This window comes from Salvelinus fontinalis, chromosome 3 (genome assembly GCF_029448725.1).
Source record: "Salvelinus fontinalis isolate EN_2023a chromosome 3, ASM2944872v1, whole genome shotgun sequence".
In the NCBI taxonomy this organism is placed as follows: Eukaryota; Metazoa; Chordata; class Actinopteri; order Salmoniformes; family Salmonidae; genus Salvelinus; species Salvelinus fontinalis.
Genome location: NC_074667.1, coordinates 59,858,451 through 59,886,097, shown reverse-complemented (window position 1 = coordinate 59,886,097; position 27,647 = coordinate 59,858,451). Strand labels below are relative to the sequence as shown.

The 27,647-nt window shown below is 50.1% G+C and overlaps 1 protein-coding gene across 1 annotated transcript in view; it reads right to left on the bottom strand.

Annotated features, from left to right (window-relative positions):
- Positions 1-25,909, bottom strand: part of LOC129851571 (transmembrane channel-like protein 6) — a 68,317-nt gene extending 42,408 nt beyond the window's left edge. The window contains exon 1 of the mRNA XM_055918181.1: positions 25,801-25,909. The gene's annotated coding sequence lies outside the window, so the exon portion shown is untranslated. The remainder of the gene's footprint in view (positions 1-25,800) is intronic.
- Positions 25,910-27,647: the final 1,738 nt, after the last annotated feature.

Below are 27,647 nucleotides of genomic sequence, written 5' to 3'. Positions count from 1 at the left end.
AGAGACCGTTGTCCACTACACTACACTAACAGACCGCTGTCCACTCCACTAACAGACCGCTGTCCACTACACTACGAGACCGCTGTCCACTACACTACGAGACCGCTGTCCACTACACTACGAGACCGCTGTCCACTACACTACACTAAGAGACCGCTGGCCACTACACTACACTAAGAGACCGCTGTCCCCTACACTACACTAAGAGACTGTTGTCCACTACACTACACTAAGAGACGGCTGTCCACTACACTACACTAAGAGACCGCTGTCCACTACACTAACAGACCGCTGTCCACTACACTAAGAGACCGCTGTCCACTACACTAAGAGACCGTTGTCCACTACACTACATTAAGAGACCGCTGTCCACTACACTAAGAGACCGCTGTCCACTACACTAAGAGACCTCTGTCCACTACACTAACAGACCGCTGTCCACTACACTAAGAGACCGCTGTCCACTACACTAAGAGACCGCTGTCCACTACACTAAGAGACCGCTGTCCACTACACTAACAGACCGCTGTCCACTACACTAACAGACCGCTGTCCACTACACTAAGAGACCGCTGTCCACTACACTAAGAGACCGTTGTCCACTACACTACATTAAGAGACCGCTGTCCACTACACTAAGAGACCGCTGTCCACTACACTAAGAGACCTCTGTCCACTACACTAACAGACCGCTGTCCACTACACTAAGAGACCGCTGTCCACTACACTAAGAGACCGCTGTCCACTACACTAACAGACCGCTGTCCACTACACTAACAGACCGTTGTCCACTACACTAAGAGACCGCTGTCCACTACACTAAGAGACCGCTGTCCACTACACTAAGAGACCTCTGTCCACTACACTAACAGACCGCTGTCCACTACACTAAGAGACCGCTGTCCACTACACTAAGAGACCGCTGTCCACTACACTAACAGACCGTTGTCCACTACACTAACAGACCGTTGTCCACTACACTAAGAGACCGTTGTCCACTACACTAACAGACCGCTGTCCACTACACTAAGAGACCGCTGTCCACTACACTAACAGACCGCTGTCCACTACACTAACAGACCGTTGTCCACTACATTAACAGACCGTTGTCCACTACACTACGAGACCGCTGTCCACTACACTACGAGACCGCTGTCCACTACACTAAGAGACCGCTGTCCACTACACAAAGAGACCGCTGTCCACTACACTAAGAGACCGCTGTCCACTACACTAAGAGACCGCTGTCCACTATACTAAGAGACCGCTGTCCACTATACTAAGAGACCGCTGTCCACTACACTAAGAGACCGTTGTCCACTACACTAAGAGACCGCTGTCCACTACACTAAGAGACCGCTGTCCACTACACTACGAGACCGCTGTCCACTACACTATGAGACCGCTGTCCACTACACTACGAGACCGCTGTCCACTACACTACGAGACCGCTGTCCACTACACTAAGAGACCGCTGTCCACTACACTACACTAAGAGACCGCTGTCCACTACACTACACTAAGAGACCGCTGTCCACTACACTACACTAACAGACCGTTGTCCACTACACTAACAGACCGCTGTCCACTACACAAAGAGACCGCTGTCCACTACACTAAGAGACCGCTGTCCACTACACTAAGAGACCGCTGTCCACTATACTAAGAGACCGCTGTCCACTATACTAAGAGACCGCTGTCCACTACACTAAGAGACCGTTGTCCACTACACTAAGAGACCGCTGTCCACTACACTAAGAGACCGCTGTCCACTACACTACGAGACCGCTGTCCACTACACTATGAGACCGCTGTCCACTACACTACGAGACCGCTGTCCACTACACTACGAGACCGCTGTCCACTACACTAAGAGACCGCTGTCCACTACACTACACTAAGAGACCGCTGTCCACTACACTACACTAAGAGACCGCTGTCCACTACACTACACTAACAGACCGTTGTCCACTACACTAACAGACCGCTGTCCACTACACTAAGAGACCGCTGTCCACTCCACTAAGAGACCGCTGTCCACTCCACTAAGAGACCGCTGTCCACTCCACTAAGAGACCGCTGTCCACTCCACTAAGAGACCGCTGTCCACTACACTAAGAGACCGCTGTCCACTACACTAAGAGACCGCTGTCCACTACACTAAGAGACCGCTGTCTACTACACTAAGAGACCGCTGTCCACTACACTAACAGACCGCTGTCCACTACACTAACAGACCGTTGTCCACTACACTAAGAGACCGCTGTCCACTACACTAAGAGACCGCTGTCCACTACACTAAGAGACCGTTGTCCACTACACTACACTAACAGACCGCTGTCCACTCCACTAACAGACCGCTGTCCACTACACTACGAGACCGCTGTCCACTACACTACGAGACCGCTGTCCACTACACTAAGAGACCGCTGTCCACTCCACTAAGAGACCGCTGTCCACTCCACTAAGAGACCGCTGTCCACTACACTAAGAGACCGCTGTCCACTACACTAAGAGACCGCTGTCCACTACACTAAGAGACCGCTGTCCACTACACTAAGAGACCGCTGTCCACTCCACTAAGAGACCGCTGTCCACTACACTAAGAGACCGCTGTCCACTACACTAAGAGACCGCTGTCCACTACACTAAGAGACCGCTGTCCACTACACTATGAGACCGCTGTCCACTACACTATGAGACCGCTGTCCACTACACTACGAGACCGCTGTCCACTCCACTACGAGACCGCTGTCCACTCCACTAAGAGACCGCTGTCCACTACACTAACAGACCGCTGTCCACTACACTACACTAAGAGACCGCTGTCCACTACACTAACAGACCGCTGTCCACTACACTACACTAAGAGACCGCTGTTCACTACACTAAGAGACCGCTGTCCACTACACTATAAGACCGCTGTCCATTACACTAAGAGACCGCTGTCCACTACACTACACTAAGAGACCGCTGTCCACTACACTACACTAAGAGACCGCTGTCCCCTACACTACACTAAGAGACGGCTGTCCACTACACTACACTAAGAGACGGCTGTCCACTACACTACACTAAGAGACCGCTGTCCACTACACTAACAGACCGCTGTCCACTACACTAAGAGACCGCTGTCCACTACACTAAGAGACCGTTGTCCACTACACTACATTAAGAGACCGCTGTCCACTACACTAAGAGACCGCTGTCCACTACACTAACAGACCGTTGTTCACTACACTAAGAGACCTCTGTCCACTACACTAACAGACCGCTGTCCACTACACTAAGAGACCGCTGTCCACTACACTAACAGACCGCTGTCCACTACACTAACAGACCGCTGTCCACTACACTAACAGACCGCTGTCCACTACACTAACAGACCGTTGTCCACTACACTAACAGACCGTTGTCCACTACACTAAGAGACCGTTGTCCACTACACTAACAGACCGCTGTCCACTACACTAAGAGACCGCTGTCCACTACACTAACAGACCGCTGTCCACTACACTAACAGACCGTTGTCCACTACATTAACAGACCGTTGTCCACTACACTACGAGACCGCTGTCCACTACACTACGAGACCGCTGTCCACTACACTAAGAGACCGCTGTCCACTACACAAAGAGACCGCTGTCCACTACACAAAGAGACCGCTGTCCACTACACTAAGAGACCGCTGTCCACTACACTAAGAGACCGCTGTCCACTATACTAAGAGACCGCTGTCCACTACACTAAGAGACCGCTGTCCACTCCACTAAGAGACCGCTGTCCACTCCACTAAGAGACCGCTGTCCACTCCACTAAGAGACCGCTGTCCACTCCACTAAGAGACCGCTGTCCACTCCACTAAGAGACCGCTGTCCACTCCACTAAGAGACCGCTGTCCACTCCACTAAGAGACCGCTGTCCACTACACTAAGAGACCGCTGTCCACTACACTAAGAGACCGCTGTCCACTACACTAAGAGACCGCTGTCCACTACACTAAGAGACCGCTGTCCACTACACTAAGAGACCGTTGTCCACTACACTAAGAGACCGTTGTCCACTACACTAAGAGACCGCTGTCCACTACACTAACAGACCGCTGTCCACTACACTAACAGACCGCTGTTCACTACACTAAGAGACCGCTGTCCACTACACTAAGAGACCGCTGTCCACTACACTAAGAGACCGCTGTTCACTACACTAAGAGACCGTTGTCCACTACACTAACAGACCGCTGTCCACTCCACTAACAGACCGCTGTCCACTACACTAACAGACCGCTGTCCACTACATTAACAGACCGCTGTCCACTACACTAAGAGACCGCTGTCCACTCCACTAAGAGACCGCTGTCCACTCCACTAAGAGACCGCTGTCCACTCCACTAAGAGACCGCTGTCCACTCCACTAAGAGACCGCTGTCCACTCCACTAAGAGACCGCTGTCCACTCCACTAAGAGACCGCTGTCCACTCCACTAAGAGACCGCTGTCCACTCCACTAAGAGACCGCTGTCCACTCCACTAAGAGACCGCTGTCCACTACACTAAGAGACCGCTGTCCACTACACTAAGAGACCGCTGTCCACTACACTAAGAGACCGCTGTCCACTACACTAAGAGACCGCTGTCCACTACACTACGAGACCGCTGTCCACTACACTAAGAGACCGCTGTCCACTACACTAAGAGACCGCTGTCCACTACACTAAGAGACCGCTGTCCACTACACTAACAGACCGCTGTCCACTACACTAACAGACCGCTGTCCACTACACTAAGAGACCGCTGTCCACTACACTAACAGACCGCTGTCCACTACACAAAGAGACCGCTGTCCACTACACTAAGAGACAGCTGTCCACTACACTAAGAGACCTCTGTCCACTACACTAACAGACCGCTGTCCACTACACTAAGAGACCGCTGTCCACTACACTAACAGACCGCTGTCCACTACACTAACAGACCGCTGTCCACTACACTAACAGACCGCTGTCCACTACACTAACAGACCGTTGTCCACTACACTAACAGACCGTTGTCCACTACACTAAGAGACCGTTGTCCACTACACTAACAGACCGCTGTCCACTACACTAAGAGACCGCTGTCCACTACACTAACAGACCGCTGTCCACTACACTAACAGACCGTTGTCCACTACATTAACAGACCGTTGTCCACTACACTACGAGACCGCTGTCCACTACACTACGAGACCGCTGTCCACTACACTAAGAGACCGCTGTCCACTACACAAAGAGACCGCTGTCCACTACACAAAGAGACCGCTGTCCACTACACTAAGAGACCGCTGTCCACTACACTAAGAGACCGCTGTCCACTACACTAAGAGACCGCTGTCCACTATACTAAGAGACCGCTGTCCACTATACTAAGAGACCGCTGTCCACTACATTAACAGACCGCTGTCCACTACATTAACAGACCGCTGTCCACTCCACTAAGAGACCGCTGTCCACTCCACTAAGAGACCGCTGTCCACTCCACTAAGAGACCGCTGTCCACTCCACTAAGAGACCGCTGTCCACTCCACTAAGAGACCGCTGTCCACTACACTAAGAGACCGCTGTCCACTACACTAAGAGACCGCTGTCCACTACACTAAGAGACCGCTGTCCACTACACTAAGAGACCGTTGTCCACTACACTAAGAGACCGCTGTCCACTACACTAAGAGACCGCTGTCCACTACACTAAGAGACCGCTGTTCACTACACTAAGAGACCGTTGTCCACTACACTAACAGACCGCTGTCCACTCCACTAACAGACCGCTGTCCACTACACTAACAGACCGCTGTCCACTACATTAACAGACCGCTGTCCACTACACTAAGAGACCGCTGTCCACTCCACTAAGAGACCGCTGTCCACTCCACTAAGAGACCGCTGTCCACTCCACTAAGAGACCGCTGTCCACTCCACTAAGAGACCGCTGTCCACTCCACTAAGAGACCGCTGTCCACTACACTAAGAGACCGCTGTCCACTACACTAAGAGACCGCTGTCCACTACACTAAGAGACCGCTGTCCACTACACTAAGAGACCGCTGTCCACTACACTGAGACCGCTGTCCACTACACTGAGACCGCTGTCCACTACACTAAGAGACCGCTGTCCACTACACTACGAGACCGCTGTCCACTACACTAAGAGACCGCTGTCCACTACACTAAGAGACCGCTGTCCACTACACTAAGAGACCGCTGTCCACTACACTAACAGACCGCTGTCCACTACACTAAGAGACCGCTGTCCACTACACTAACAGACCGCTGTCCACTACACAAAGAGACCGCTGTCCACTACACTAAGAGACCGCTGTCCACTACACTAAGAGACCGCTGTCCACTACACTAACAGACCGCTGTCCACTACACTAAGAGACCGCTGTCCACTACACTAAGAGACCGCTGTCCACTACACTAAGAGACCGCTGTCCACTACACTAAGAGACCGCTGTCCACTCCACTAAGAGACCGCTGTCCACTACACTAAGAGACCGCTGTCCACTACACTAAGAGACCGCTGTCCACTACACTAAGAGACCGCTGTCCATTACACTAAGAGACCGTTGTCCACTACACTAAGAGACCGCTGTCCACTACACTAAGAGACCGCTACCACTACACTAACAGACCGCTGTTCACTACACTAAGAGACCGCTGTCCACTACACTAAGAGACCGCTGTCCACTACACTAAGAGACCGCTGTTCACTACACTAAGAGACCGTTGTCCACTACACTAACAGACCGCTGTCCACTCCACTAAGAGACCGCTGTCCACTACACTAACAGACCGTTGTCCACTACATTAACAGACCGCTGTCCACTACACTAAGAGACCGCTGTCCACTCCACTAAGAGACCGCTGTCCACTCCACTAAGAGACCGCTGTCCACTCCACTAAGAGACCGCTGTCCACTCCACTAAGACACCGCTGTCCACTCCACTAAGACACCGCTGTCCACTCCACTAAGAGACCGCTGTCCACTCCACTAAGAGACCGCTGTCCACTACACTAAGAGACCGCTGTCCACTACACTAAGAGACCGCTGTCCACTACACTAAGAGACCGCTGTCCACTACACTACGAGACCGCTGTCCACTACACTAAGAGACCGCTGTCCACTACACTAAGAGACCGCTGTCCACTACACTAAGAGACCGCTGTCCACTACACTAACAGACCGCTGTCCACTACACTAACAGACCGCTGTCCACTACACTAACAGACCGCTGTCCACTACACTAAGAGACCGCTGTCCACTACACTAACAGACCGCTGTTCACTACACTACGAGACCGCTGTCCACTACACTAAGAGACCGCTGTCCACTACACTAAGAGACCGCTGTCCACTACACTAACAGACCGCTGTCCACTACACTAACAGACCGCTGTTCACTACACTAACAGACCGCTGTCCACTACACTAAGAGACCGCTGTCCACTACACTAAGAGACCGCTGTTCACTACACTAAGAGACCGCTGTCCACTACACTAAGAGACCGCTGTCCACTACACTAAGAGACCGCTGTCCACTACACTAAGAGACCGCTGTCCACTACACTAAGAGACCGCTGTCCACTCCACTAAGAGACCGCTGTCCACTACACTAAGAGACCGCTGTCCACTACACTAAGAGACCGCTGTCCACTACACTAAGAGACCGCTGTCCATTACACTAAGAGACCGTTGTCCACTACACTAAGAGACCGCTGTCCACTACACTAAGAGACCGCTGTCCACTACACTAACAGACCGCTGTTCACTACACTAAGAGACCACTGTCCACTACACTAAGAGACCGCTGTTCACTACACTAAGAGACCGTTGTCCACTACACTAACAGACCGCTGTCCACTCCACTAAGAGACCGCTGTCCACTACACTAACAGACCGTTGTCCACTACATTAACAGACCGCTGTCCACTACACTAAGAGACCGCTGTCCACTCCACTAAGAGACCGCTGTCCACTCCACTAAGAGACCGCTGTCCACTCCACTAAGAGACCGCTGTCCACTCCACTAAGACACCGCTGTCCACTCCACTAAGAGACCGCTGTCCACTCCACTAAGAGACCGCTGTCCACTACACTAAGAGACCGCTGTCCACTACACTAAGAGACCGCTGTCCACTACACTAAGAGACCGCTGTCCACTACACTAAGAGACCGCTGTCCACTACACTAAGAGACCGCTGTCCACTACACTACGAGACCGCTGTCCACTACACTAAGAGACCGCTGTTCACTACACTAAGAGACCGCTGTCCACTCCACTAAGAGACCGCTGTCCACTACACTAAGAGACCGCTGTCCACTACATTAACAGACCGCTGTCCACTACACTAAGAGACCGCTGTCCACTCCACTAAGAGACCGCTGTCCACTCCACTAAGAGACCGCTGTCCACTCCACTAAGAGACCGCTGTCCACTCCACTAAGAGACCGCTGTCCACTCCACTAAGAGACCGCTGTCCACTCCACTAAGAGACCGCTGTCCACTCCACTAAGAGACCGCTGTCCACTCCACTAAGAGACCGCTGTCCACTCCACTAAGAGACCGCTGTCCACTACACTAAGAGACCGCTGTCCACTACACTAAGAGACCGCTGTCCACTACACTAAGAGACCGCTGTCCACTACACTAAGAGACCGCTGTCCACTACACTAACAGACCGCTGTCCACTACACTAACAGACCGCTGTTCACTACACTACGAGACCGCTGTCCACTACACTAAGAGACCGCTGTCCACTACACTAAGAGACCGCTGTCCACTACACTAAGAGACCGCTGTCCACTACACTAACAGACCGCTGTTCACTACACTAACAGACCGCTGTTCACTACACTAACAGACCGCTGTCCACTACACTAAGAGACCGCTGTTCACTACACTAAGAGACCGCTGTCCACTACACTAAGAGACCGCTGTCCACTACACTAAGAGACCGCTGTCCACTCCACTAAGAGACCGCTGTCCACTCCACTAAGAGACCGCTGTCCACTCCACTAAGAGACCGCTGTCCACTACACTAACAGACCGCTGTCCACTACACTAAGAGACCGCTGTTCACTACACTAAGAGACCGCTGTCCACTCCACTAAGAGACCGCTGTCCACTACACTAAGAGACCGTTGTCCACTACACTAACAGACCGCTGTCCACTCCACTAAGAGACCGCTGTCCACTACACTAAGAGACCGCTGTCCACTACACTAACAGACCGCTGTCCACTACACTAACAGACCGCTGTCCACTACACTAACAGACCGTTGTCCACTACACTAACAGACCGTTGTCCACTACACTACACTAACAGACCGCTGTCCACTACACTAAGAGACCGCTGTTCACTACACTAACAGACCGCTGTCCACTACACTAAGAGACCGCTGTCCACTACACTAAGAGACCGCTGTCCACTACACTAAGAGACCGCTGTCCACTACACTAAGAGACCGCTGTCCACTCCACTAAGAGACCGCTGTCCACTACACTAACAGACCGCTGTCCACTACACTAAGAGACCGCTGTTCACTACACTAAGAGACCGCTGTCCACTCCACTAAGAGACCGCTGTCCACTACACTAAGAGACTGTTGTCCACTACACTAACAGACCGCTGTCCACTCCACTAAGAGACCGCTGTCCACTACACTACGAGACCGCTGTCCACTAGACTAAGAGACCGCTGTCCACTACACTAACAGACCGCTGTCCACTACACTAACAGACCGCTGTCCACTACACTAACAGACCGTTGTCCACTACACTAACAGACCGTTGTCCACTACACTACACTAACAGACCGCTGTCCACTACACTAAGAGACCGCTGTTCACTACACTAAGAGACCGCTGTCCACTACACTAAGAGACCGCTGTCCACTACACTAAGAGACCGCTGTCCACTACACTAACAGACCGTTGTCCACTACACTAACAGACCGTTGTCCACTACACTACACTAACAGACCGCTGTCCACTACACTAAGAGACCGCTGTCCACTACACTAAGAGACCGCTGTCCACCACACTAAGAGACCGCTGTCCACTACACTAACAGACCGTTGTCCACTACACTACACTAACAGACCGCTGTCCACTACACTAAGAGACCGCTGTCCACTACACTAAGAGACCGCTGTCCACTACACTAAGAGACCGCTGTCCACTACACTAAGAGACCGCTGTCCACTACACTAAGAGACCGCTGTTCACTCCACTAAGAGACCGCTGTCCACTCCACTAAGAGACCGCTGTCCACTACACTAAGAGACCGTTGTCCACTACACTAACAGAACGCTGTCCACTACACTACGAGACCGCTGTCCACTACACTAAGAGACCGCTGTCCACTACACTAAGAGACCGCTGTCCACTACACTAAGAGACCGCTGTTCACTACACTAACAGACCGCTGTCCACTACACTAACAGACCGTTGTCCACTACACTAACAGACCGTTGTCCACTACACTAACAGACCGTTGTCCACTACACTACACTAACAGACCGCTGTCCACTACACTAACAGACCGTTGTCCACTACACTAAGAGACCGTTGTCCACTACACTAAGAGACCGTTGTCCACTACACTAAGAGACCGCTGTCCACTACACTAAGAGACCGCTGTCCACTACACTAACAGACCGTTGTCCACTACACTACATTAAGAGACCGCTGTCCACTACACTAAGAGACCGCTGTCCACTACACTAACAGACCGCTGTCCACTACACTAAGAGACCGCTGTTCACTACACTAAGAGACCGCTGTCCACTACACTAAGAGACCGCTGTCCACTACACTAAGAGACCGCTGTCCACTACACTAAGAGACCGCTGTCCACTCCACTAAGAGACCGCTGTCCACTACACTAAGAGACCGCTGTTCACTACACTAAGAGACCGCTGTCCACTCCACTAAGAGACCGCTGTCCACTCCACTAAGAGACCGCTGTCCACTACACTAAGAGACCGTTGTCCACTACACTAACAGACCGCTGTCCACTCCACTAAGAGACCGCTGTCCACTACACTACGAGACCGCTGTCCACTACACTAAGAGACCGCTGTCCACTACACTAACAGACCGCTGTCCACTACACTAACAGACCGCTGTCCACTACACTAACAGACCGTTGTCCACTACACTAACAGACCGTTGTCCACTACACTACACTAACAGACCGCTGTCCACTACACTAAGAGACCGCTGTTCACTACACTAAGAGACCGCTGTCCACTACACTAAGAGACCGCTGTCCACTACACTAAGAGACCGCTGTCCACTACACTAACAGACCGTTGTCCACTACACTAACAGACCGTTGTCCACTACACTAACAGACCGTTGTCCACTACACTACACTAACAGACCGCTGTCCACTACACTAAGAGACCGCTGTCCACTACACTAAGAGACCGCTGTCCACTACACTAAGAGACCGCTGTCCACTACACTAACAGACCGTTGTCCACTACACTACACTAACAGACCGCTGTCCACTACACTAAGAGACCGCTGTCCACTACACTAAGAGACCGCTGTCCACTACACTAAGAGACCGCTGTCCACTACACTAAGAGACCGCTGTTCACTACACTAAGAGACCGCTGTCCACTCCACTAAGAGACCGCTGTCCACTACACTAAGAGACCGTTGTCCACTACACTAACAGACCGCTGTCCACTACACTACGAGACCGCTGTCCACTACACTAAGAGACCGCTGTCCACTACACTAAGAGACCGCTGTCCACTACACTAAGAGACCGCTGTCCACTACACTAAGAGACCGCTGTTCACTACACTAACAGACCGCTGTCCACTACACTAACAGACCGTTGTCCACTACACTAACAGACCGTTGTCCACTACACTAACAGACCGTTGTCCACTACACTAACAGACCGCTGTCCACTACACTAACAGACCGTTGTCCACTACACTAAGAGACCGTTGTCCACTACACTAAGAGACCGTTGTCCACTACACTAAGAGACCGCTGTCCACTACACTAAGAGACCGCTGTCCACTACACTAACAGACCGTTGTCCACTACACTAAGAGACCGCTGTCCACTACACTAAGAGACCGATGTCCACTACACTAACAGACCGCTGTCCACTACACTAAGAGACCGCTGTCCACTACACTAAGAGACCGTTGTCCACTACACTACATTAAGAGACCGCTGTCCACTACACTAAGAGACCGCTGTCCACTACACTAACAGACCGTTGTTCACTACACTAAGAGACCGCTGTCCACTACACTAACAGACCGCTGTCCACTACACTAAGAGACCGCTGTCCACTACACTAACAGACCGCTGTCCACTACACTAACAGACCGCTGTCCACTACACTAACAGACCGCTGTCCACTACACTAAGAGACCGCTGTCCACTACACTAACAGACCGCTGTCCACTACACTAACAGACCGCTGTCCACTACACTAACAGACCGTTGTCCACTACATTAACAGACCGTTGTCCACTACATTAACAGACCGTTGTCCACTACATTAACAGACCGCTGTCCACTACACTAAGAGACCGCTGTCCACTACACTAAGAGACCGCTGTCCACTACACAAAGAGACCGCTGTCCACTACACAAAGAGACCGCTGTCCACTACACAAAGAGACCGCTGTCCACTACACTAAGAGACCGCTGTCCACTACACTAACAGACCGCTGTCCACTACACTAAGAGACCGCTGTCCACTACACTAAGAGACCGTTGTCCACTACATTAACAGACCGCTGTCCACTACACTAAGAGACCGCTGTCCACTACACTAAGAGACCGCTGTCCACTCCACTAAGAGACCGCTGTCCACTACACTAAGAGACCGCTGTCCACTACACTAAGAGACCGCTGTCCACTACACTAAGAGACCGCTGTCCATTACACTAAGAGACCGTTGTCCACTACACTAAGAGACCGCTGTCCACTACACTAAGAGACCGCTGTCCACTACACTAACAGACCGCTGTTCACTACACTAAGAGACCGCTGTCCACTACACTAAGAGACCGCTGTCCACTACACTAAGAGACCGCTGTTCACTACACTAAGAGTCCGTTGTCCACTACACTAACAGACCGCTGTCCACTCCACTAAGAGACCGCTGTCCACTACACTAACAGACCGTTGTCCACTACATTAACAGACCGCTGTCCACTACACTAAGAGACCGCTGTCCACTCCACTAAGAGACCGCTGTCCACTCCACTAAGAGACCGCTGTCCACTCCACTAAGAGACCGCTGTCCACTACACTAAGAGACCGCTGTCCACTACACTAAGAGACCGCTGTCCACTACACTAAGAGACCGCTGTCCACTACACTAAGAGACCGCTGTCCACTACACTAAGAGACCGCTGTCCACTACACTACGAGACCGCTGTCCACTACACTAAGAGACCGCTGTCCACTACACTAAGAGACCGCTGTCCACTACACTAAGAGACCGCTGTCCACTACACTAAGAGACCGCTGTCCACTACACTAACAGACCGCTGTCCACTACACTAACAGACCGCTGTCCACTACACTAAGAGACCGCTGTCCACTACACTAACAGACCGTTGTCCACTACACTACACTAACAGACCGCTGTCCACTACACTAAGAGACCGCTGTTCACTACACTAAGAGACCGCTGTCCACTACACTAAGAGACCGCTGTCCACTACACTAAGAGACCGCTGTTCACTACACTAACAGACCGCTGTCCACTACACTAACAGACCGTTGTCCACTACACTAACAGACCGTTGTCCACTACACTAACAGACCGCTGTCCACTACACTAAGAGACCGCTGTCCACTACACTAAGAGACCGCTGTCCACTACACTAAGAGACCGCTGTCCACTACACTAAGAGACCGCTGTCCACTACACTAACAGACCGTTGTCCACTACACTACACTAACAGACCGCTGTCCACTACACTAAGAGACCGCTGTCCACTACACTAAGAGACCGCTGTCCACTACACTAAGAGACCGCTGTCCACTACACTAAGAGACCGCTGTTCACTACACTAAGAGACCGCTGTCCACTCCACTAAGAGACCGCTGTCCACTACACTAAGAGACCGTTGTCCACTACACTAACAGACCGCTGTCCACTACACTACGAGACCGCTGTCCACTACACTAAGAGACCGCTGTCCACTACACTAAGAGACCGCTGTCCACTACACTAAGAGACCGCTGTTCACTACACTAACAGACCGCTGTCCACTACACTAACAGACCGTTGTCCACTACACTAACAGACCGTTGTCCACTACACTAACAGACCGTTGTCCACTACACTAAGAGGCCGTTGTCCACTACACTAAGAGGCCGCTGTCCACTACACTAAGAGACCGCTGTCCACTACACTAACAGACCGCTGTCCACTACACTAAGAGACCGCTGTTCACTACACTAAGAGACCGCTGTCCACTACACTAAGAGACCGCTGTCCACTACACTAAGAGACCGCTGTCCACTACACTAAGAGACCGCTGTCCACTCCACTAAGAGACCGCTGTCCACTACACTAACAGACCGCTGTCCACTACACTAAGAGACCGCTGTTCACTACACTAAGAGACCGCTGTCCACTCCACTAAGAGACCGCTGTCCACTACACTAAGAGACCGTTGTCCACTACACTAACAGACCGCTGTCCACTCCACTAAGAGACCGCTGTCCACTACACTACGAGACCGCTGTCCACTACACTAAGAGACCGCTGTCCACTACACTAACAGACCGCTGTCCACTACACTAACAGACCGCTGTCCACTACACTAACAGACCGTTGTCCACTACACTAACAGACCGTTGTCCACTACACTACACTAACAGACCGCTGTCCACTACACTAAGAGACCGCTGTTCACTACACTAAGAGACCGCTGTCCACTACACTAAGAGACCGCTGTCCACTACACTAAGAGACCGCTGTCCACTACACTAACAGACCGTTGTCCACTACACTAACAGACCGTTGTCCACTACACTACACTAACAGACCGCTGTCCACTACACTACACTAACAGACCGCTGTCCACTACACTAAGAGACCGCTGTCCACTACACTAAGAGACCGCTGTCCACTACACTAAGAGACCGCTGTCCACTACACTAACAGACCGTTGTCCACTACACTACACTAACAGACCGCTGTCCACTACACTAAGAGACCGCTGTCCACTACACTAAGAGACCGCTGTCCACTACACTAAGAGACCGCTGTCCACTACACTAAGAGACCGCTGTTCACTACACTAAGAGACCGCTGTCCACTCCACTAAGAGACCGCTGTCCACTACACTAAGAGACCGTTGTCCACTACACTAACAGACCGCTGTCCACTACACTACGAGACCGCTGTCCACTACACTAAGAGACCGCTGTCCACTACACTAAGAGACCGCTGTCCACTACACTAAGAGACCGCTGTCCACTACACTAAGAGACCGCTGTTCACTACACTAACAGACCGCTGTCCACTACACTAACAGACCGTTGTCCACTACACTAACAGACCGTTGTCCACTACACTACACTAACAGACCGCTGTCCACTACACTAACAGACCGTTGTCCACTACACTAAGAGACCGTTGTCCACTACACTAAGAGACCGTTGTCCACTACACTAAGAGACCGCTGTCCACTACACTAAGAGACCGCTGTCCACTACACTAACAGACCGTTGTCCACTACACTAAGAGACCGCTGTCCACTACACTAAGAGACCGCTGTCCACTACACTAAGAGACCGCTGTCCACTACACTAACAGACCGCTGTCCACTACACTAAGAGACCGCTGTCCACTACACTAAGAGACCGTTGTCCACTACACTACATTAAGAGACCGCTGTCCACTACACTAAGAGACCGCTGTCCACTACACTAACAGACCGTTGTTCACTACACTAAGAGACCGCTGTCCACTACACTAACAGACCGCTGTCCACTACACTAAGAGACCGCTGTCCACTACACTAACAGACCGCTGTCCACTACACTAACAGACCGCTGTCCACTACACTAACAGACCGTTGTCCACTACACTAAGAGACCGTTGTCCACTACACTAAGAGACCGCTGTCCACTACACTAACAGACCGCTGTCCACTACACTAAGAGACCGCTGTCCACTACACTAAGAGACCGTTGTCCACTACATTAACAGACCGCTGTCCACTACACTAAGAGACCGCTGTCCACTACACTAAGAGACCGCTGTCCACTCCACTAAGAGACCGCTGTCCACTACACTAAGAGACCGCTGTCCACTACACTAAGAGACCGCTGTCCACTACACTAAGAGACCGCTGTCCATTACACTAAGAGACCGTTGTCCACTACACTAAGAGACCGCTGTCCACTACACTAAGAGACCGCTGTCCACTACACTAACAGACCGCTGTTCACTACACTAAGAGACCGCTGTCCACTACACTAAGAGACCGCTGTCCACTACACTAAGAGACCGCTGTTCACTACACTAAGAGACCGCTGTTCACTACACTAAGAGACCGTTGTCCACTACACTAACAGACCGCTGTCCACTCCACTAAGAGACCGCTGTCCACTACACTAACAGACCGTTGTCCACTACATTAACAGACCGCTGTCCACTACACTAAGAGACCGCTGTCCACTCCACTAAGAGACCGCTGTCCACTCCACTAAGAGACCGCTGTCCACTCCACTAAGAGACCGCTGTCCACTCCACTAAGAGACCGCTGTCCACTACACTAAGAGACCGCTGTCCACTACACTAAGAGACCGCTGTCCACTACACTAAGAGACCGCTGTCCACTACACTAAGAGACCGCTGTCCACTACACTAAGAGACCGCTGTCCACTACACTAAGAGACCGCTGTCCACTACACTACGAGACCGCTGTCCACTACACTAAGAGACCGCTGTCCACTACACTAAGAGACCGCTGTCCACTACACTAAGAGACCGCTGTCCACTACACTAACAGACCGCTGTCCACTACACTAACAGACCGCTGTCCACTACACTAAGAGACCGCTGTCCACTACACTAACAGACCGCTGTCCACTACACTAACAGACCGCTGTTCACTACACAAAGAGACCGCTGTTCACTACACAGAGACCGCTGTCCACTACACTAAGAGACCGCTGTCCACTACACTAAGAGACCGCTGTCCACTACACTAACAGACCGCTGTCCACTACACTAAGAGACCGCTGTCCATTACACTAAGAGACCGTTGTCCACTACACTAAGAGACCGCTGTCCACTACACTAACAGACCGCTGTTCACTACACTAAGAGACCGCTGTCCACTACACTAAGAGACCGCTGTTCACTACACTAAGAGACCGTTGTCCACTACACTAACAGACCGCTGTCCACTCCACTAAGAGACCGCTGTCCACTACACTAACAGACCGTTGTCCACTACATTAACAGACCGCTGTCCACTCCACTAAGAGACCGCTGTCCACTCCACTAAGAGACCGCTGTCCACTCCACTAAGAGACCGCTGTCCACTCCACTAAGAGACCGCTGTCCACTACACTAAGAGACCGCTGTCCACTACACTAAGAGACCGCTGTCCACTACACTAAGAGACCGCTGTCCACTACACTAAGAGACCGCTGTCCACTACACTACGAGACCGCTGTCCACTACACTAAGAGACCGCTGTCCACTACACTAAGAGACCGCTGTCCACTACACTAAGAGACCGCTGTCCACTACACTAACAGACCGCTGTCCACTACACTAACAGACCGCTGTCCACTACACTAAGAGACCGCTGTCCACTACACTAACAGACCGCTGTCCACTACACTAACAGACCGCTGTTCACTACACTAAGAGACCGCTGTCCACTACACTAAGAGACCGCTGTCCACTACACTAAGAGACCGCTGTCCACTACACTAAGAGACCGCTGTCCACTACACTAAGAGACCGCTGTCCACTACACTAAGAGACCGCTGTCCACTACACTAAGAGACCGCTGTCCACTACACTAAGAGACCGCTGTCCACTACACTAAGAGACCGCTGTCCACTACACTAACAGACCGCTGTCCACTACACTAAGAGACCGCTGTCCACTACACTAAGAGACCGCTGTCCACTACACTAACAGACCGCTGTCCACTACACTAACAGACCGCTGTCCACTCCACTAAGAGACCGCTGTCCACTACACTAACAGACCGTTGTCCACTACATTAACAGACCGCTGTCCACTACACTAAGAGACCGCTGTCCACTCCACTAAGAGACCGCTGTCCACTCCACTAAGAGACCGCTGTCCACTCCACTAAGAGACCGCTGTCCACTCCACTAAGAGACCGCTGTCCACTCCACTAAGAGACCGCTGTCCACTACACTAAGAGACCGCTGTCCACTACACTAAGAGACCGCTGTCCACTACACTAAGAGACCGCTGTCCACTACACTAAGAGACCGCTGTCCACTACACTAAGAGACCGCTGTCCACTACACTAAGAGACCGCTGTCCACTACACTAAGAGACCGCTGTCCACTACACTAACAGACCGCTGTCCACTACACTAAGAGACCGCTGTCCACTACACTAAGAGACCGCTGTCCACTACACTAACAGACCGCTGTCCACTACACTAACAGACCGCTGTCCACTCCACTAAGAGACCGCTGTCCACTACACTAACAGACCGTTGTCCACTACATTAACAGACCGCTGTCCACTCCACTAAGAGACCGCTGTCCACTCCACTAAGAGACCGCTGTCCACTCCACTAAGAGACCGCTGTCCACTCCACTAAGAGACCGCTGTCCACTCCACTAAGAGACCGCTGTCCACTACACTAAGAGACCGCTGTCCACTACACTAAGAGACCGCTGTCCACTACACTAAGAGACCGCTGTCCACTACACTAAGAGACCGCTGTCCACTACACTACGAGACCGCTGTCCACTACACTAAGAGACCGCTGTCCACTACACTAAGAGACCGCTGTCCACTACACTAACAGACCGCTGTCCACTACACTAACAGACCGCTGTCCACTACACTAAGAGACCGCTGTCCACTACACTAACAGACCGCTGTCCACTACACTAACAGACCGCTGTTCACTACACTACGAGACCGCTGTCCACTACACTAAGAGACCGCTGTCCACTACACTAAGAGACCGCTGTCCACTACACTAAGAGACCGCTGTCCACTACACTAAGAGACCGCTGTCCACTACACTAAGAGACCGCTGTCCACTACACTAAGAGACCGCTGTCCACTACACTAAGAGACCGCTGTCCACTACACTAAGAGACCGCTGTCCACTACACTAACAGACCGCTGTCCACTACACTAAGAGACCGCTGTCCACTACACTAAGAGACCGCTGTCCACTACACTAAGAGACCGCTGTCCACTACACTAACAGACCGCTGTCCACTACACTAACAGACCGTTGTCCACTACACTAACAGACCGTTGTCCACTACACTACACTAACAGACCGCTGTCCACTACACTAAGAGACCGCTGTTCACTACACTAAGAGACCGCTGTCCACTACACTAAGAGACCGCTGTCCACTACACTAAGAGACCGCTGTCCACTACACTAAGAGACCGCTGTTCACTACACTAACAGACCGCTGTCCACTACACTAACAGACCGCTGTCCACTACACTAACAGACCGTTGTCCACTACACTAACAGACCGTTGTCCACTACACTAACAGACCGCTGTCCACTACACTAAGAGACCGCTGTCCACTACACTAAGAGACCGCTGTCCACTACACTAAGAGACCGCTGTCCACTACACTAAGAGACCGCTGTCCACTACACTAAGAGACCGCTGTCCACTACACTAACAGACCGCTGTCCACTACACTAAGAGACCGCTGTCCACTACACTAAGAGACCGCTGTCCACTACACTAAGAGACCGCTGTCCACTACACTAAGAGACCGCTGTCCACTACACTAAGAGACCGCTGTTCACTACACTAAGAGACCGCTGTCCACTCCACTAAGAGACCGCTGTCCACTACACTACGAGACCGCTGTCCACTACACTACGAGACCGCTGTCCACTACACTACGAGACCGCTGTCCACTACACTAAGAGACCGCTGTCCACTACACTAAGAGACCGCTGTTCACTACACTAACAGACCGCTGTCCACTACACTAACAGACCGTTGTCCACTACACTAACAGACCGTTGTCCACTACACTAACAGACCGTTGTCCACTACACTAAGAGGCCGTTGTCCACTACACTAAGAGGCCGCTGTCCACTACACTAAGAGACCGCTGTCCACTACACTAAGAGACCGCTGTCCACTACACTAAGAGACCGCTGTCCACTACACTAAGAGACCGCTGTCCACTACACTAACAGACCGTTGTCCACTACACTAACAGACCGTTGTCCACTACACTAAGAGACCGCTGTCCACTACACTAAGAGACCGCTGTCCACTACACTAACAGACCGTTGTCCACTACACTAAGAGACCGTTGTCCACTACACTAAGAGACCGCTGTCCACTACACTAAGAGACCGCTGTCCACTACACTAAGAGACCGCTGTCCACTACACTAAGAGACCGCTGTCCACTACACTAAGAGACCGCTGTCCACTACACTAAGAGACCGCTGTCCACTACACTAAGAGACCGCTGTCCACTACACTAACAGACCGCTGTCCACTACACTAACAGACCGCTGTCCACTACACTAACAGACCGCTGTCCACTACACTAACAGACCGCTGTCCACTACACTAAGAGACCGTTGTCCACTACACTAAGAGACCGTTGTCCACTACACTAAGAGACCGCTGTCCACTACACTAAGAGACCGCTGTCCACTACACTAAGAGACCGCTGTCCACTACACTAAGAGACCGCTGTCCACTACACTAAGAGACCGCTGTCCACTACACTAAGAGACCGCTGTCCACTACACTAAGAGACCGTTGTCCACTACACTAAGAGACCGTTGTCCACTACACTAAGAGACCGCTGTCCACTACACTAAGAGACCGCTGTCCACTACACTAAGAGACCATTGTCCACTACACTAACAGACCGTTGTCCACTACACTAAGAGACCGTTGTCCACTACACTAAGAGACCGTTGTCCACTACACTAAGAGACCGCTGTCCATTACACTAAGAGACCGCTGTCCACTACACTAAGAGACCGCTGTCCACTACACTAAGAGACCGTTGTCCACTACACGACCATGGTGCTTGCCTACCAGGAAGAGACCGTTGTTTGGTTAGTGATGTTTCTGCAGTGCTCGTGTGATTGCAGAGTTTTGCTAAACAAACGGATTGATGATATAATGACATCATTCTGCCAGGTAGTCAGTCCACTTTGTAGTTAACATTTAAATGACAACGTTTTTGGGAAAGCCTTTCCTGCTCTATCAGAAGAAGGTTATCATTAGCATCATCGCTAACGGCCACACAAAATGTAGAAGCGCGCGCACCCCCCCACCCCCCCCCACACACACACACTTTGGTACTGTTTCAGAAAGTTGCAGGAAAATAGGAATCACTGATGTATTTTGTTCATGTCTTATGATAAACTTTGTCTAATTAATCAGTTTGTAATAAATACATTTAGTTGATTTCCTACTAAATTCAATAACATTTAGAATATTGTGGAAATCTGTTTTAATGTCTGGATTCCTTGATTCCGTCCGCAACGCTGATTTTCCAGGGCCCTATCTGTGTGTGTGTGTGTGTGTGTGTGTGTGTGTGTGTGTGTGTGTGTGTGTGGAGTTCCATGGTTCTTTTCCTGGCACAGACAACCTCTCAGTGATGACCTCATCAGAGGCAGACAGCTGAGGGCAGATCTGACTGCACTGTGGAAGTGAATGGACAACCTCTCCGTGATGACCTCATCAGAGGCAGACAGCTGAGGGCAGATCTGACTGCACTGTGGAAGTGAATGGATTCAACATGTTCATTCTACACATCCTGTCTAGCTTCTCACTAGTCTTTATTCTCTCTCCTTATCTCTCTATCATAGATATTCTCTCTTTCTCTCCTACAGACCCAGTCTCTCTCAGTCCCTCTCCCTCTCGCCGTCTCTCTCTCTGTCCCTCTAACTTGCTCTCTTTCTTTGAGCTTTTCTCTCCAAATCTCCATTGTCTTGGCTGTGCTTTTGAGTCCATTCAAATCCATAACCTACGCATTTCCATATTTTCTCACAGCCTCCCCCTCTTGAGTGTCTCTCTCTCTCTCACTTTCTCTCCCTCCGTCTCCCCCTCTCTTTCTCTCTCAAACTCCATTATCTCCAACTCCGTCAATGCTCCAAGTCTCCAATCACTGACTGTCTTTCTGCACATCTGTCTTCCCTCCTCCTGTCCTCCCTCCTCCTGTCCTCCCTCCTCCTGTCCTCCCTCTCTCACTCTCCTAGGGCATATTGTCACAGAGACAAGTCCCAAATGGCACCCTATTCAGTGCACTACTTTAGACCAGGGCCCTATAGAACCCTATTCCCTATATAGTGCACTACTTTTGACCAGCGCCCATGTCCCTTTTCTCTGTGTGTGTGTGTGTGCATGCATGAAGATCAGTGTCTATCTGTGTGTGTGTCACTGTCAACAACTCCTGAACATTGTCTGGCTCCAGGTCAAAGTATGTCTGTAGTACAGCCAAACAAAGCAAGTCAGCTGACCTGTCAGTGAAAACACTGAGTGATGAGAAACACATTTACTGCACTGTCTAACACAACGGCAGATTAACATGATACAGCACACTTACTGCACTGTCTAACACAACGGCAGATTAACATGATACAGCACACTTACTGCACTGTCTAACACTACAGCAGATTAACATGACGATACAGCACACTTACTGCACTGTCTAACACTACAGCAGATTAACATGACGATACAACACACTTACTGCACTGTCTAACACAACGGCAGATTAACATGACGATACAGCACACTTACTGCACTGTCTAACACAACGGCAGATTAACATGACGATACAGCACACTTACTGCACTGTCTAACACAACGGCAGATTAACATGACGATACAACACACTTACTGCACTGTCTAACACAACGGCAGATTAACATGACGATACAACACACTTACTGCACTGTCTAACACAACGGCAGATTAACATGATACAGCACACTTACTGCACTGTCTAACACAACGGCAGATTAACATGATGATACAGCATACTTACTGCACTGTCTAACACAACGGCAGATTAACATGACGATACAACACACTTACTGCACTGTCTAACACAACGGCAGATTAACATGACGATACAATACACTTACTGCACTGTCTAACACAACGGCAGATTAACATGACGATACAACACACTTACTGCACTGTCTAACACAACAGCAGATTAACATGATACAGCACACTTACTGCACTGTCTAACACAACAGCAGATTAACATGATACAGCACACTTACTGCACTGTCTAACACAACGGTAGATTAACATGACGATACAGCACACTTACTGCACTAATATACTTACACAATATTTTATAAAGTTAAAGTTGCTGTGGAGGAGAAACAGTATGTAAAGGTAACACTATAAAGGCCCGGGCCAGGGTTCCCCAGCTGGCGGCGAGCCGGCGGTGTTATTTGGACCCCCAAGTAAAAAAATATAAATAAAAAGTTATATATATTTTTTCCCACATGTTCATTGTTGGACATTAAAGACAGTAAATAGACCAGGAAATAATCCCCAAGTGATTTTAATTTAAGAAATCTGTTCCCATGTAATCCCACGCATAAGAGAGAGACGTGATCGAGGGGGTGGGACTGACAGGATAGAAGGGAATATTTCGTCAGTCTGGCAGTTAACGACTGACTGATAATCAGTTCACACAACGGTAAAACAAACAGAGAGAGAGAGACATACACAACCACACAGAGAGAGAGAAACAACCAAAGAGAGAGAGAGAGAGAAACAACCAAAGAGAGAGAGAGAGAGAGAGAGAGAGAGAGAGAGAGAGAGAGAGAGACAGAGAGAGAGACACAGAGAAAGAGACAGAGAGAGAGAGAGAGACACACACAGAGAGAGAGACACACAGAGAGAGAGAGAGAGAGAGAGAGAGAGACACAGAGAGAGACACAGAGACACAGAGAGAGAGAGAGAGAGAGAGAGAGAGAGAGAAAGAGGCACAGAGAGAGACACACAGAGAGAGAGAGAGAGAGAGGCCCAGAGAGAGACACACACACACACAGAGGAAACAGAATCAGCACACAGAACAGAAAAACTCTAAGGACTGCTGTACCAGAAGCACATAACTAGAATTATAGTTCTATAGGCAGGAGCAAGGCCCTCTTGTTCTTCAGTGCATTGTGTTGTCACTCAGTTGAGGGAACGGACAGGAAAATACAAACAACAGACAGGCATCCCAGATAAATATGTGAATGGAACAAAGAACTGAGGAGAGAATAGGCCTAATGTGAGAAGATTCAAAGGGAGTAAAAGGTAGAGGAGAAAGTGGAAACATGGAAGTAATTACAGACTGACACTTACCACTGTAATTACACTGCCCTGTTGTGCTAAAGTTCTCCCTGTGTTGTTACGGCAACGGAACAGTATTCTGCAGTCAACTGTCACTAGGCCAAGACAACTAAACTTGGGGTGGGTCCCGGGGTGGATGAAGGCCCACAAACAACACATATATAGTCTTACATAGGGTAAAGACCTGCATAGATACAGTTCCTATTGACTTCTCTCTGTGGAAGTTTCCCCATCTTGGGTCAGTTTAGCATTGTCCCCACTAATTGTTAAGGTTAGGATTGGGGGAGGGAACGCTGATCCTGGATCTGTACTTAGGGGAAACTTCAACCCAGAGCATTGAATTCACTGTGGAAGTAGGAGTAAGATTAACTGATGTTGGCCCTGGACACAATGGACTGGTTTCTCCGACACAGATCAAGCTTACTCCTGGACTAAAACGCACGTTATAACACAAAGCTAACGTTATAACACAACGCTATCCCCAGTATGCAACCAAACAAGGTGTGTGTGTGTGTGTGTGTCTTCTTTCTGTGCCATGTGCTCTTTTACATTGGAAGAAATATATACAATGAGTGGTAGGGGTCCTGAGACTAGGGCTTTGAGACAAAAGCGTCATATTTTTGGTGTGTTGAAGGCAGCTGTTAGGATATAAATGGTGTACAAGTTCAAGTTGATGTAGGCTACATTTGGCCCAATTATAGTTGACCTATAAAAACAAACGATCCATTTTGAAACATCGGTCATATTAGCGCGTTTGCGACGTTTTTCTGCAAGCCCTGCAATTCACGGACTGATTCTGCAACTCTGCAGCCAGCAGCAAAAACCTACCCCCAAGGCAATCGACATGAATGGCAGGCACTGCCTGATAACGTCGCCCGATATGGTTGTCTTTCCGCTGGTGTTAGTTCACAACGAAACTAGCCCACCTAGTTAGACCTCTAAGCATCGTAAACAACCGACAATTGTTGCATTGTTGTTTCTGTTATTAATGGCGCCTTGCCTTTCCTTTTTGTTCGGTTTATTCTTAACCTGTCAGTCAATCAAACGTATCAGACTGAACAGTTAAAATATCTTGGAAGCTACAGCGGGCAAACTGTTTCTCGAGATTTTTTGCCGTGTCCAAATACATGGAAAGGAAAACGACAACACAATATGAAAAAAGTAACAGTCAGCAATAAGGTCGGTACACTCACCCCCTTCGTAACTTGCGAAACCCGTTCAAGCTTTAACCTGCAGTGCCGGCGCAGTAGATCAGTCTTTCTCTCTCTCTCTACTGTTACAAAATACATCAGCATGTTAAACAGCGGCAACGAACCATTGTCGCCTGTCGGGGTGACGATATCATTATCCTCGCGCATTGAAACGTTGTAACGGGCAATAGGTAGACTTTTACGGAGAAACAGTTTACCGGCTGTCTCAACGTGTGGTTTATATTTCAGTTCAAGAAAAACCGCCGCTGTGTGTCTGTGATTTTATGTTGGAACCGCAAAGTTCCCCCTCAAATAAAGTTTTCCACCGAATGGAACATTCCTATTCATTGCTCGAAATCCTTCTTCCAACGTTTGTTTTCACACGCTATATAATTCCATAGACAGCTGTGTCAGTACAGTACATTTCCTTGGTAAAATAAGTTGGTGACGTCTGTCCTTTCTAGATATATATTTTTTTTTTTATACCTTATCATTCATAAAACATTTCAACAAACGTATAGGCCAGCCTTCTTATGCTACTTTAGGCTTAACGTCTCCAATACAGGTGGCCTAAACATTTATGAATTCATATAAACATTTATGAATTCATAAATTTTGCCAAGTCAAGTAGCCTACTCCATTGACAGAGCCTCGTCTGGTCAAGGTGTGAGAGATTGTCTGGGTGTGTTGTATTCACAAGTTCTATTGCACAATACGTTCCCTGGTCTGTTCTAGCCTAAAGGTAGCCTGTCAATGAAACATACAAACGGAAGAACGGTCATCTGAGAGGTGAAAGAAGGAAACGAAGAGGCTGAAATTACCTGTGTGCTGTTGATCAGGTGATTTTTCTGTATCCTATTTCTTGGATTGAAAATTACAATGAGCTCTCTCTATCTGTTTTTGACGCACCTGGACACACCTACTGTACATATTAACTCGCCTCGAGAACCTCTGGGTAATGTAGTTTTTGATGAATGACTGAAAGAATAAGTATATTTCCAAAAACTACAACCTCTCTTTCTTCCTCTCTATTCCCCTGTCTCTACCTCTCCATTCCCCTGTCTCTTCCTCTCCATTCCCCTGTCTCTACCTCTCAATTCCCCTGTCTCTTCCTCTCCATTCCCCTGTCTCTACCTCTCCATTCCCCTGTCTCTTCCTCTCCATTCCCCTGTCTCTACCTCTCAATTCCCCTGTCTCTTCCTCTCCATTCCCCTGTCTCTACCTCTCCATTCCCCTGTCTCTACCTCTCCATTCCCCTGTCTCTACCTCTCCATTCCCCTGTCTCTACCTCTCCATTCCCCTGTCTCTTCCTCTCCATTCCCCTGTCTCTACCTCTCCATTCCCCTGTCTCTACCTCTCCATTCCCCTGTCTCTTCCTCTCCATTCCCCTGTCTCTACCTCTCCATTCCCCTGTCTCTTCCTCTCCATTCCCCTGTCTCTACCTCTCCATTCCCCTGTTTCTACCTCTCCATTCCCCTGTCTCTACCTCTCCATTCCCCTGTCTCTACCTCTCCATTCCCCTGTCTCTTCCTCTCCATTCCCCTGTCTATACCTCTCCATTCCCCTGTCTCTACCTCTCCATTCCCCTGTCTCTACCTCTCCATTCCCCTGTCTCTACCTCTCCATTCCCCTGTCTCTTCCTCTCCATTCCCCTGTCTCTTCCTCTCCATTCCCCTGTTTCTACCTCTCCATTCCCCTGTTTCTACCTCTCCATTCCCGTGTCTCTTCCTCTCCATTCCCCTGTCTCTTCCTCTCCATTCCCCTGTCTCTACCTCTCCATTCCCCTGTCTCTACCTCTCCATTCCCCTGTCTCTACCTCTCCATTCCCCTGTCTCTACCTCTCCATTCCC